At 36.1% G+C, this 12,557-nt stretch overlaps 1 protein-coding gene across 8 annotated transcripts in view; it reads right to left on the reverse strand.

The window, feature by feature from the left end:
• KIAA1328 (KIAA1328 ortholog) overlaps positions 1 to 12,557 on the reverse strand; it is a 335,798-nt gene that overhangs the window by 61,171 nt on the left and 262,070 nt on the right. The gene's annotated exons all lie outside the window — the stretch shown is intronic.

The following is a 12,557-nucleotide window of genomic DNA, read 5'->3' on the forward strand; positions in this document are numbered from 1 at the left end:
ATAACATGAATGAGCTATAGAGAGTATAGATGGGGGGGTGCATGATCACATAAAGGCATATGAATTCAGCATGAGTTGAAATGCAATTCATGGCAGTAAGAACTTTCTTTTTATTTTTTATTGAAGTATAATTTGAATAATTTACTGAAGGTCTATTTTGTATCTTGTCACAATAATTTTAGAGAAGAAATGGTCTTTATCCTCAAAAAGCTTATATTTGGAGTTTGGGAAATGAGACTCAGACCCACGAAACTGCTAATAAAACCACAGAGTATGACTGAGAACCAGAATACTTGTAGAAATAAAAAGCATGCTAAAACAAGACTTGCATAACCAAAATATTTCCAAGTACTAAAATCGAACATTAGGGATTAAAATATCGCCAATTTGCTTCAAAATGCATTTGTGTTTCTCATTTTCAATTGTTACAGTATTTATTATGCACCCAGAGTATGTAAGGAGCAGTACAATGGTGCACGTGGAATAACTGGTCTCTGTCCTCACATAATTTCATTATAAAGTCAACAAGGCAAGTATGGAGTAAAAGGAATTTTAATGAAAATAAACACATGTGCATATGTTTTTCTCTCTAATAAACGTGTTCCCACCATTAACACATTTACTCTTATAACATTTTATTTTTTAGGGAGAAATGTTCCAGTGATGTATATTCCTGACTATTCTATCAGCCTCTTGCTTTACACTTAAACTCACTACAGACTCATGACACTTTGGTTTTGTCTTCTACATGCCCAAAATCAATGCGAGAGTTACAGTGAAAAAAAAAAAAAAAAAAAGAGAGAGAAGACATTTACTCAAAAAGTAGAGTCTAAATATTAAGATGTTTCAATTCCCCAGAAGCAGAGGTAATCTCTAAATAAGAATAAGTTGACAGAGTATTACTGGATCCATTACTAATCTCAGGGGCTCTTGACCAGGATTCAAATCATGTAAACCCACCCAAGTCATTGGGCTTCTGCTTTATGTTGATCAGAATTTTCAATAATGTTTGCTTATATCATAATTTACTAATAAAACCAAGAAATTAAATGGCTTTATGCTTGGAATGATACAAAGAAACAAAAACTATCAACAGTATGGCTTTATATGGGAGTAATGCAGTATATTAAATTTACACTTTAAACATTTTTTTTTTTTTTACCAGAACTCAAGCATCACTTCCCCATGTGGTCTCACCAGTGGATGTGTATCTTAGCTCATATAGCTTCTATTCATGAGACAGGAAACGGAAGAGAATAAAACTACCTCACTGTGAATGTAAGATAAATTTACTTTAACCTAGATGCCCCAGATGCAGGCAGATCCAAGGACTACATCTCTGCTTGTTCGTTCTTCCTTCCTTCCTTTCTTCCTTCCTTCCTTTCTTCCTTCCTTCCTTCCTTCCTTCCTTCCTTCCTTCCTTCCTTCCTTTCTTTCTTTCTTTCTTTTCTTTTCTTTTCTTTCCCTTTTTCTTTTTCTCTTTCTTTCTTTTCTCTCTCTTTCTTTCTTTCTTTCTTTCTTTCTTTCTTTCTTTCTTTTCTTTTCTTTTCTTTTCTTTCCCTTTTTCTTTTTCTTTTTCTCTTTCTTTCTTTCTTCCTTCCTTCCTTCCTTCCTTCCTTCCTTCCTTCCTTCCTTCCTTCCTCTTTCTCTTTCTCTTTCTCTTTCTCTCTTTCTTTCCTCCCTCCCTCCCTCCCTCTCTCTTTCTTTAGAGAGAGAGAGAGCGAGCATGCGTGAGTTGGGGGGTGGGGAGGGGCAGAGGGAGAGGGAAAGAAAGAATCCCAAGCAGACTCCACACGGAGCATGGAGCCCACAGTGGGGCTCAATCAATCCCAATGACCCTCAGATCACAACCTGAGTGCAAATCAGGAGTCAGACACATAACCAACAGAGCCACCCAGGTGCCCCCATCTCTGCCTGTTGTTTTTCTTTTTTCTTTCAAAAAGACTTTATTAATTTGAGAGAGAGAGAGTGCTCGTGTTCCTGTGCTCACTCTCTCTCTCTCAAATAAACCTGATCCTCTATCTCAACAGGGGACTTGGCTTCTAATTTCTTTAAAATAAAGATGACTACAAAAAATTTCTTATTTCCTTTGCATTTATTTGCATCTTTACCTATTTACTATTCCTCTGTTAATGTCTCAGAAGAAATTCACACCTTTTATTCATATTCTTTTTTTTAATAAAGATTTTATTTATTTATTTGACAGAGAGCCAGCCAGTGAGAGAGGGAACACAAGCAGGGGGAGTGGGAGAGGAAGAAGCAGGCTCCCAGCGAGGTGCCTGATGTGGGGCTCGATCCCAGAATGCCAGGATCATGCCTTGAGCCGAAGGCTTAAGGACTGAGCCACCCAGGCACCCCTATTCATATTCTTGATATCACTGACCTATGCCCTCTGTGACTATGACCTGTCAGTTATCTCCTTTTTTTTTTTTAAATAATTTACAAGCTCCTCCTTTCAACTGGATTCTTTCCTAGGATTACGAACAAGATCAGACTTTTCACTAAAAATCAAAACCTAAACCTAAAACCAGAAACTCTTCCCTTAAGTAGGAAAGTATAATCCTCAGTGTCAGTGAGGGTGCAGGGACAAGAGCATTGTAATACATTCCTGGAGGAACTGCAGATTGATTACACTTTTGGTGAGTGATTTGTCAACACAAAATAAAAATGCACCTACCTCCTAACAATTCTGAGAAGTTACCTATAGAATTACATTAACAACAGCATGAGAATATTTGTTCAAGGACAGTCATTGCAGATTTATTTGTAATAGGGGAAAACAGAAGGCAAATATTCAATAGAAGAATGAGTTAAAAAAAACAACTATGAAACATCCATTATAAGGAACACTATTCAGTCACTAAAAAGAATGAGGTAGTTCTCTCTACTATTGTGGAGAAACTTGATGACATACTATTAAGAAAAGAAAGGAAGGAAGGAAGGAAGGAAGGAAGGAAGGAAGCAAGCAATTTGCAATAAGAGAATGTATAATGTGATCTCATTTTTGTAAAAACAACAATACATGAAAAATATTTTTAAAGTTCTGGATGAATACATAGCAAACCTGAGAAGAAGCAGAAATAGAGTGACTGAGGGAATAGCTTTTATAATTTAATTTACATACTTCTGAACGCTTTCATTTCTTCTAATAGGCATGTACTTTTTAAATTAAGAAACAAAACCTTTCACCATCTCCTTTACATTATCATCTCCTCTCTCTTTTCCTTCTTTGCCAAACTTCTAGAAAACAGTAGTCGATTTTAAAAGACATGCCTATTAAAACTATTTTTCAAAGAACAGATCTGGTGGCCTTTTCTCTTTCAACAGTCTTTTTACTAGATCACTTCACGACAACTGACTCCTTTCTTACAACTTTTTATCTTGGACTTCATAATATATCATCAGGATTGGTTTTCTAGTTTCAGGAGGCTTCTGCTCAGATTCTTTTACTGGGAATCCTTCTACTTCCTTCCCCTTAAATGCAGACATTCCTCAAGATTCTGTCCTTTTCTTTCTTCTCCCCCTACTTAGCACTTTCTTAGTGATTCTTGGCACATCAATGTATTTTCAGTTATGATTTCTAAATAGATTCATCTAGCCCCAGTGCTCTCTAAAACTGCTGACCTGATCCAGTATCTGCCAGAAAGCTGTGAAGGAATGTCTTGTCATACCTCCCAAAGCAACTCCTATGAAAGCAATGGCATTATATTTACCTTGAGACTAGTTTCTCCATGCTTCCATTCTCATTTAATGACATTGCCATTCTCTCAGTCACTTATATGAAAAATATCAGTTATCTCAAATTCTGGTTTCCTTGTGCCTGTTCAATAAATTACTAAGTCAATAATTCCTTTATATATTCATCAGATATTTATTGAAGACATACTCTATAGGCCTGGTAATGTGCTATGGGGCCAGAGTGGGCAAATATAAAAATAAACATTTACTGAGTACATGATATATGCCAGGTGCTAAGCATACAAACATGAGCAAGACCTGGTTCCTGCTCTCAAGTGATTGTTGTGGTGGAAAGACAGGGAAACAGATAATTTTTTTAAAAAGAGTTATTTATTTATTTTGGGGGGGAGGGGCAGAAGAAGAGGGAAAGAGAATCCTCAAGTAGACTCCACTCTGAGTGCGGAGCCTGACAGGAGGTTATATCTCACGACCCTGAGATCATGACCTGATCTGAAATCAAGAGTTGGCCTCTTAATCGATTGAGGCACCCAGGTGCTCCTGAAACAGATCATTTTTAAAGCTATATGATACATGCTACGATTCAGGATAACAGGGTATTAATGGGAACACAAAGGCAGGGCATCTATCTGTATTACTGAGAGGAAATTCTGGAAGCATTCAAACTAAATTTTGGAGGTTAAGCAGGGGATAAGGAAAGATGGAAGGATGTTCTAAGCAGAAAAAACACTATGAGCAAATATACCAGCAAGTAAAACATATTTTGAGAAGCGAAGGTGAAGCAGGAGAGACAGGGACACGTCACATCAATCAATGAAAGATTTGGTTTCTCATATCAAGGGGCTTGCGCTCTATTTTGTAGGCAAGGCAGAGTCACTGGAAGGCTCTAAGGGGGAAAATACATAATCCAACTTGAATTTATAAAAAATAATCCTGGAAGGTACCACTTAGAAAAGGGACTATAAGAAGTTGGATGAGTCAGAAGGCTCCTGAAACAGCTCTGAGGAGAGATGATGAAGGTCTGGGATGGAGAAGCAGTCATGTGAAATGAAGAGAGATTGTTTAAAAACCATATTTAGGATTTAAAATTGGTAGAATTGACGAGTGTTTGAATATGAGTAGTGAAGGGCAAAGGTGGTGAGAATGACTGGCAGAATTATGGGGGCATAAGCAAAACAGAGAGGAAGGATTGGGAATGTGGGAGAACTTAAATGCAGCCTGAGGTACCTATGAAACCTTTGGGAAGATATTTCGAGAAAGCATTTGGATCAATAACTCTATAGTGTTTTGCTACTTGGCTGGCTGAGTTTAGGGTGGTGGGGTCAAGACAGAGTTGAGGAAGTACATACTTCACTTTCAATGCTCTTGGTGAAGGCGGAGGTAAATTCATCCTTGTGAGTGAAAGAAATGGGTATTGAGCAGAAAAGTGAAGATTTGGAGTATGTATTGAGGGAATACAAGATAAAAATGACCAAGAACAAGGAAAAAACTTTCCTGCAATGTTGAAGGCCTAACAATTAGAAATCATAAAATTGTGTCAAGGCTCAGGTGCACAGATGTAAAAGTGGAGAAAGCAGCCTGAGAGCTTGATCCCGGGTCAGGATTTTATTGGGAGGGTGCAGCATACGGGTCAAGGTTCAAGCTCTAACACCAATACAGTCACCAGGAGGAAAGTCCTCCCCACCCTGCACAAGCTCTGATATTCTGTGCCAAACTGCCCTCCTCTGTGGATCAGGCTCTAACACCGTATGATCAAATTAGTTTTGAGGTATGATGTGAAACAGGAATCAAGGTCCATTTTTTTTCCAAATTTATACCCAGTATATCTAGTATTATTTTTTTTGAAGACTCCTTTTTCCATAGACTTGCTTGATACCTTTGTCAAAAAGCAATTGAACATATGACTGTTTGGGTCTATTTCTGAACTCTATTCTGTTCCACTGACCTATTTATCTATGTTAATGGGAATACTAACCTGTCTTGATGATATAACTTTAATTAACATACCAAAAATTAGGTTCACAAGTCTTTTAATTCATTCTTCTAAAATAGCAAAGACTTTTTGTTATTCTCGGCCCTTCATATTTCCATATAAATTTTAGAATGTTTGCGAATTTCTATAACAGTAGCTGGTATTTTGACTAAAATTGCATTGGATCTAATCTTCAATTCAGAAAAAAAATTTATATCTTCACAATATTGAGTGTTCTAATTCAAGAACATGGTATATCTTTCTGTTCATTTATTAAGTTTCCTTGAATTTATCTCAGTAGTATTTTAGAGTGATCAATGTAGAGATTTTGTACATTTCTTTTTAAGTTATTCACAGGTATTTGATGGCTTTTTATGTTGCTGTAAATGCTTCCTTTTATTTTATATTCTACTTGTTTTATATCTATTGCTATATGACAGCTAATCACATTATATAGAAATAAAATTGATTTTTGTATGTTGAACTCAAATTCCATGCATAGGTTAAATCCACTTAATAATTCTAGTACCTGTTTCTGTAGGTTCTTTAGGATATTCCCACATGGAGTCATGCTATTTGAGAATAAAGACTGTTCTACTTTTTTCTTTCCAATATTTTTTATGTCTGATCATACTAGCTAGGACCTCCAGCACAATGTAAGTGCTAAGTGTGGACATTCTTTCCTTATTCCTAAAAGTGTTCATCACTAAAGAGATGTATCTTTGTCCATACCCTCTATCAGCTTTCTAGTTTAACGACAGGCCACTTTTTCTCCTTATAATGTACCAGCAATGAAAGAGCTATGTTAAATGCTTTTTCTGTATCTATGTGAGACACTGGATTTCTTCTTTATTTTGTTAATAAGGCAGATCACATTGATTTTCAAATGTTAAACCAATTTTGCATTCCTGGGATAAACTGTACTTGATTAAACTGGATTATCCTTTTCATGTATTCCTGGACTTAATTTGCTAATAATTTGTTAAGAAACTTTTTTGTTTTGCATTTATGTTCATGAGGAAGATCACTTTGCCTTTTTTTTTTTCTTCTAATGCTTTTACCTGGTTTAGGTCTCACAAAAGGATGTGGGAAAGTTCTTTGTTCTTCTAGTGCAATAGTTCTCAAGAGGGGTAAAGGTGAGGATTTTGCTACATACAGGACATTTAGCAATGTCTGCAGAGGTTTTTGATTGTAACAAAGTGGGGGTGGGATGCTACTGGCATCTAATGGGTAGAAGACAGGGTTGCTGTTAAACAACCTGCAATGCACAGAACCTCCCAACAAAATCTTATTGTGTGATCTGAAATGTCAATAGTGCCAAGGCTGAGAAACCCTACTCTAGTCTCTGAAAGAATCTGTGTAAGACTGAGATTATTTCTTCTTTAGATGTTGGGTAGAATTAACAAATCTAGTTTTATTTATAGGAAATTTCTTAATTAAAAATTAAATTCCTTTAACAGGTATAAGGTAATTCAGATTTTCTAATTTTTTGGGTAACAATTTTGGTGTATTGTCAATTTCAAGGATTTGTATCATTTAGGTTGTCAAATGTACTTGCAAGAGATTGTTTATAATATTCCTTAATTACTTTTTAAGATATTATTAGAATCTATGATGACATCTTCTTTTTCATTTCCTGATACTGTAATTTTTTTTCTCTTTCTATAATAGGTTGATCATCTTGAAAAGGCTTACAAATTTTACTTATATTTTCAAAGCATCAACTTTTAGCTTGTAGATTTTCTCTACTGCTTGTTATCTTTTCCACTGCAAGACTTAAAAAAGAGTGGATGCTAGAAAGTTGAAAGCAGAATAGAAATATGTAAATACTACAAACTGGACAATGCTGCGAGAAATCAGAAGTCTGGCAAAGAATGAAGAGGTACTGTTAATGTCCTGCACTTTAGCTGAGACACCAAAAGGTTCACATCCTAGACAAATGTTTATTATAAACCTCTAACGAAGCTGAAAGCCAAGCTATGACAAAATACATAGGGAGGAAAGAGTTTGGAGATTGAGTCTTACCAATTTAGAGGAGCTTGGAAAACACCTTGGACTTTCCAGAAATCTGCCCTCACAAAGCATATAACCAAATCTATCCAAGTTCAAGGTGACTAGCAAGTAATTAAGTTGCTGAGAAGAGAAAAAATCAACACTCTTCAGAGAATTTTAATAAAATCCACATTTCTAAATGCATCATCCATAATATATAGGATAGAATTCAAATTGCCAAACACAAAAAAGATAGAAAGTGTGACCCACAGTTAAGGAAAAAAAAATCAATCAATTAAAATTAACGAAAAGATGGCCCAGATGTTGGACTTGGGCAGATAAAAACTTCATTTTAAATCAGCTATTATAAATATGTTGATGGATAGTCACTTCCTTTAGGAAAATATGGTCTTAATGAGTGAAGACACAGGCAGTCATAGCAGAGAGAGAGAAAGAGAGAGAGACTCTAGAAAAGAACCAGATGAAAAATATAGAGCTAAAAATTACAGTGATTAAAATAAAAACTGGAAAAAAGGAGATCAACGATCCAAGAATCAATAGAAATGACCCAATTTGAAGAACACAGAGAAAAAAAAATGGTTTGAAGAAAGATGATCAGAGTCTCAGGGATCTTATAGACAGTATTAAGCTAACAAACATAACTGAAGTTGAAGAAAAAGAGACTGAGAATGAGAGAAAAAATATATTTTAAAGAAATAATGACAGAATATTTCTCAAATTTGATGAAAAATGTTGCCTACAGGTTATAGTCAAACTGTTGAAAACCAAAGATAAAGACAATCTTTAAAGCAACTAGATAAACATGTCAATTACATAAAGAATAGTGATATTGACAGTAACTTCTTATCAGAACAAGGAAGGCAAGAGGAAGTAGAACAGTATCTTTAAAGTACTGAAAGGAAAAAAAAAAACTGTCATCCTATAATTCTGCATCTCATGAAAATATCCTTCAAAAATGAAGGAGAAATAGGGGCACCTGGGCGGCTCAGTTGGTTGAGCCTCCAGCTCTTGGTTTTGGGTCAGGTCATGACCTCGCAGCATGAGATTGAGCCCGCATTGGGCTCTGCCCTGAGCTGAGCATGGATTCTCTTTCTCCTCTCCCTCTGCCCCTTCCCCACTTCACACACACTCTCTTTCAAAAATAAATAAATTTAAAATAAATAAACAAGATGAAGGAGAAATAACATTTTCAGATAAACAAAAAAGAGAAAATCTGTTGTCAGTAGACTTGCACTACAAGAAATATTAAAATGTTTTTCAAGCTGGAGGAAAATGACACAAGATGGAAACCTGGATCTATAGAAAGAAATGACAAGCATCAGAAATAGTACATAAGTGAATAAACATAAAAGTATTCTTTTTTAAAAAGATTTTATTTTTACTTATTTTAGAGAGACAGAGAGAGCATGGGGGGGTAAAGGGGGAGGGAGAGAGAATCTGGAGGAAACTCTGCATTGAGCACAGAGCCCAATGTGGGGCTCCATCTCACAAACACAAGTTCCTGACCTGAGCTGAAGCCAAGAGTTGGATGCTTGACTGACTGAGCCACCCAGGCAGCCCTAAAAGTCTATATATTCTTTTTTTTTTTTTTTTAAAGATTTTATTTATTTATTCGACAGAGACAGAGACAGCCAGCGAGAGAGGGAACACAAGCAGGGGGAGTGGGAGAGGAAGAAGCAGGCTCATAGCGGAGGAGCCTGACGTGGGGCTCGATCCCATAATGCCGGGATCACGCCCTGAGCCGAAGGCAGACGCCTAACCGCTGTGCCACCCAGGCGCCCCAAGTCTATATATTCTTATGTTTCTCTCAATGTCATTAAAAGATATAGAAATGTTTAAAGCAAAAAAGATAACACTGTATTATGGGATTTATAATGCACTAAGCTGTAATGTATATGACAATAATATTGCAAAGAATAAGAAAGTAAATAAGCTATGCAATAGAAAAGTTCTTACAAGCTACATAAAATGGCACAATATTAGTACCACGTAGACTTTAATAAATTAAGGAAACTTATTGTAGTCCCTACAGAATTCACTAAAGAAAATGCAAAAAGGGATAGCAAATGAAATAATAGAGGAATTAAAAAAGAAAATGGAAAAAAATTTATTTCCCCCCCCAACCCCCCCAAAAAACAGAAAAGAAGAAACAGAGGAACAAAGAATAGATGGAATTAATAGAGCGAAAGAATAAAAAGCAAAATGTTAGATCTAAATCTGACAGTATTATTAAATTTAAGTGAATTAAACACTCAAGTCAAATGGAAGAGATCAGACTAGAGACAGAAAAAATGAAGGACCTAAGCCATATGTAGTTTACAAGAGTCACAATTTAAATATGAAAGAATAAATAAATAGACATAAAAGGATAGATGGAAAGAGATGTGCCACATAAATAATACACGTGGAAAATTGGAGTGGTTATATAATATCAAATAGAATAGTTGTTAAGAAAAAAAGTACTACCAGAGATAAAGAGAAATATGCCATTGTGATTAAAGTGGAAAATTATCATACACACATAACAATCCTAAATACATATGCATCTAAAATAGAGTTTCAACATACATGTAGTAAATTTGGTAAGACTAAAGGAAAAAGTAGAGAAAATCACAGTCATATTTGGAGATTTTAATGTCCTCTTACTATCAACTGATAGGAAAGAAAAGATAAAAATTCATTAGGCTAAAGAAGAATTGAACATTATTAACCAATTTGACTTAACTGACATGCACAGAATATTATACTCCACAGCAGAATATACATTTTTTTAAAAAGTAGGCTCCATGCCCAATGCAGGGCTTGAACTCATGACCCCAAGATCAAGACCTGAGCTGATATCAAGAACTGAATGCTTAACCGACTGAACCACCCAGGCACCCCCAGAATATACATTTTTTAAAAGTACCCATGGAATATTGACCAAGATAGATATATTGAACCATAAGATAAATTTTAATATATTTCAAAACAATGAAAGCTTACGGAGTATGTAATCTGACCACAATGGAGTTAAATTAAAATTAAAATCTGAGATATCTAGAAAAATCTCAAGTATTTGAAAGTTATGTAACATCCTTCTAAATAATTCATAGGTTAAAAAAATCACAAGTGAAATTAGTAAATATTTTGAAATGAGTGATAATGAAAATATAACTTATCAAGATTTGAGGGATACAGATGCAGCGCTTAGAGGGAAAATAAATGCCTATATTAGATAAGAAAAGTTTAAAATCATTGATATAGTAAGACATTTTATAAAGCTAGAAAAAGAAGAGCAAATTAGATATAAAGTAAGTAGAAGAAAGGAAACAATAGAGCAGAAGTTCATGAAATGGACAAACAGAAGAAACACAAAAGTGGGCCCTTTGTAATATTAATAAAATTGATAAATCTCTACCAAGACAAACTATAAAAAAGAAAAAACTCAATTTATGCATATTAGGCATCAGAAAGGAGATATCACCATATAATACAGATAGTAAAAGAATATTAAGGATATATGAGTAACTATGCCATTATATTCAGTAATTGAAATGGGATAAAATGCACACATTTTTTTTTCCTCCAAATTTTTATTTAAGTTCTAGTTAGTTAACATATAGTGTAATATTGGTTTCAGGAGTAGAATTTAGTGATTCATCATTTACATATAACACCCAGTGCTCATCACAACAAGTGCCCTCCTTAATGTCCATACCCATTTAGCCCATCCCCACCCACCTCCATCCATCAACCCTCAGTCTGCTGTCTATCATTAAGAGTCTCCGATGGCTTGCTTCCCAACCCCCCCACTCTTTTTTCCCCCTTCTCATATGTTCATCTGTTTTGTTTCCTAAAGTCCACATATGAGTGAAATCATATGGTATTTGTCTTTCTCTGACTGACTTATTTTGCTTAGCATAATACACTCTAGCTCCATGTTGTTGCAAATGGCACAATTTCATTCTTTTCGATGTCTGAGTAATATTCCACTGTGTGTGTGTGTGTGTGTGTGTGTGTGTGTGTGTGTATACTACGTCTTCTTTATTCATCAGTCAGTGGACACTTGAGCTCTTTCCATAGTTTGGCTATTGTTGATTGCTATAAACATCATATATTGCTATAAACATCAGGGTGCATGTACCCCTTTGAATCTTTGTATCCTTTGGGTAAAAACCTAGTAGTGTGATTTCTGGGTTGTAAGGTAGTTCTATTTTTAACTTTTTGAGGAACCTCCATACTGTTAATTTTAGCTATTCTGACAGGTGTGATTTGTATTTCCCTGATGATGAGTGACGTTGAGCATCTCTTCATGTGTCTGTTAGCCATCTAGATATCTTCTTTGGAAAAATGTCCATTCATGTCTTCTGCCTAAAATACACACATTTCTTGAAAAATATAACTTGTTAAAACTGACTCAATAAGAAACAGAAAATATCAATATCTCTGTATTTATTAAAGAAATGGAATTCAGGGGAGGAGTTAAGATGGCGGAGGAGTAGGGGACCCCTTTTTCAGCCGGTCCCCTGAGTCGAGCTGGATAGGTACCAGACCAGCCTAAATAACCACGGAATCAGCCTGAGACGCAGGATGATGCATCTGGATCTCTACAAATGAACATCTCCAGCGCCGAGTATTGAGGTACGAAGAGGGGAGCTGTAAACCGTGCGCACGGATATCGGAAGATAAACGGAAGGGGGAGGGAACCGCCGCGTTTGGGCGCCGGGAAGCGGCAGCCACCTGCACGGGGGAGCGGGCGGACTCACAGAGGGCACCCGCGAGAGAGCGGACTGAGACCGGTGAGCCGTGAACGCGCGTGCGCGCCACCAGGCATCTCCCGGAACACCGATGAATCCCGGTGTGCTCACGGGATCCAGACTGAGACCGGGAACTC

This window comes from Ursus arctos, unplaced genomic scaffold (genome assembly GCF_023065955.2).
Source record: "Ursus arctos isolate Adak ecotype North America unplaced genomic scaffold, UrsArc2.0 scaffold_17, whole genome shotgun sequence".
Lineage (NCBI taxonomy): Eukaryota > Metazoa > Chordata > Mammalia > Carnivora > Ursidae > Ursus > Ursus arctos.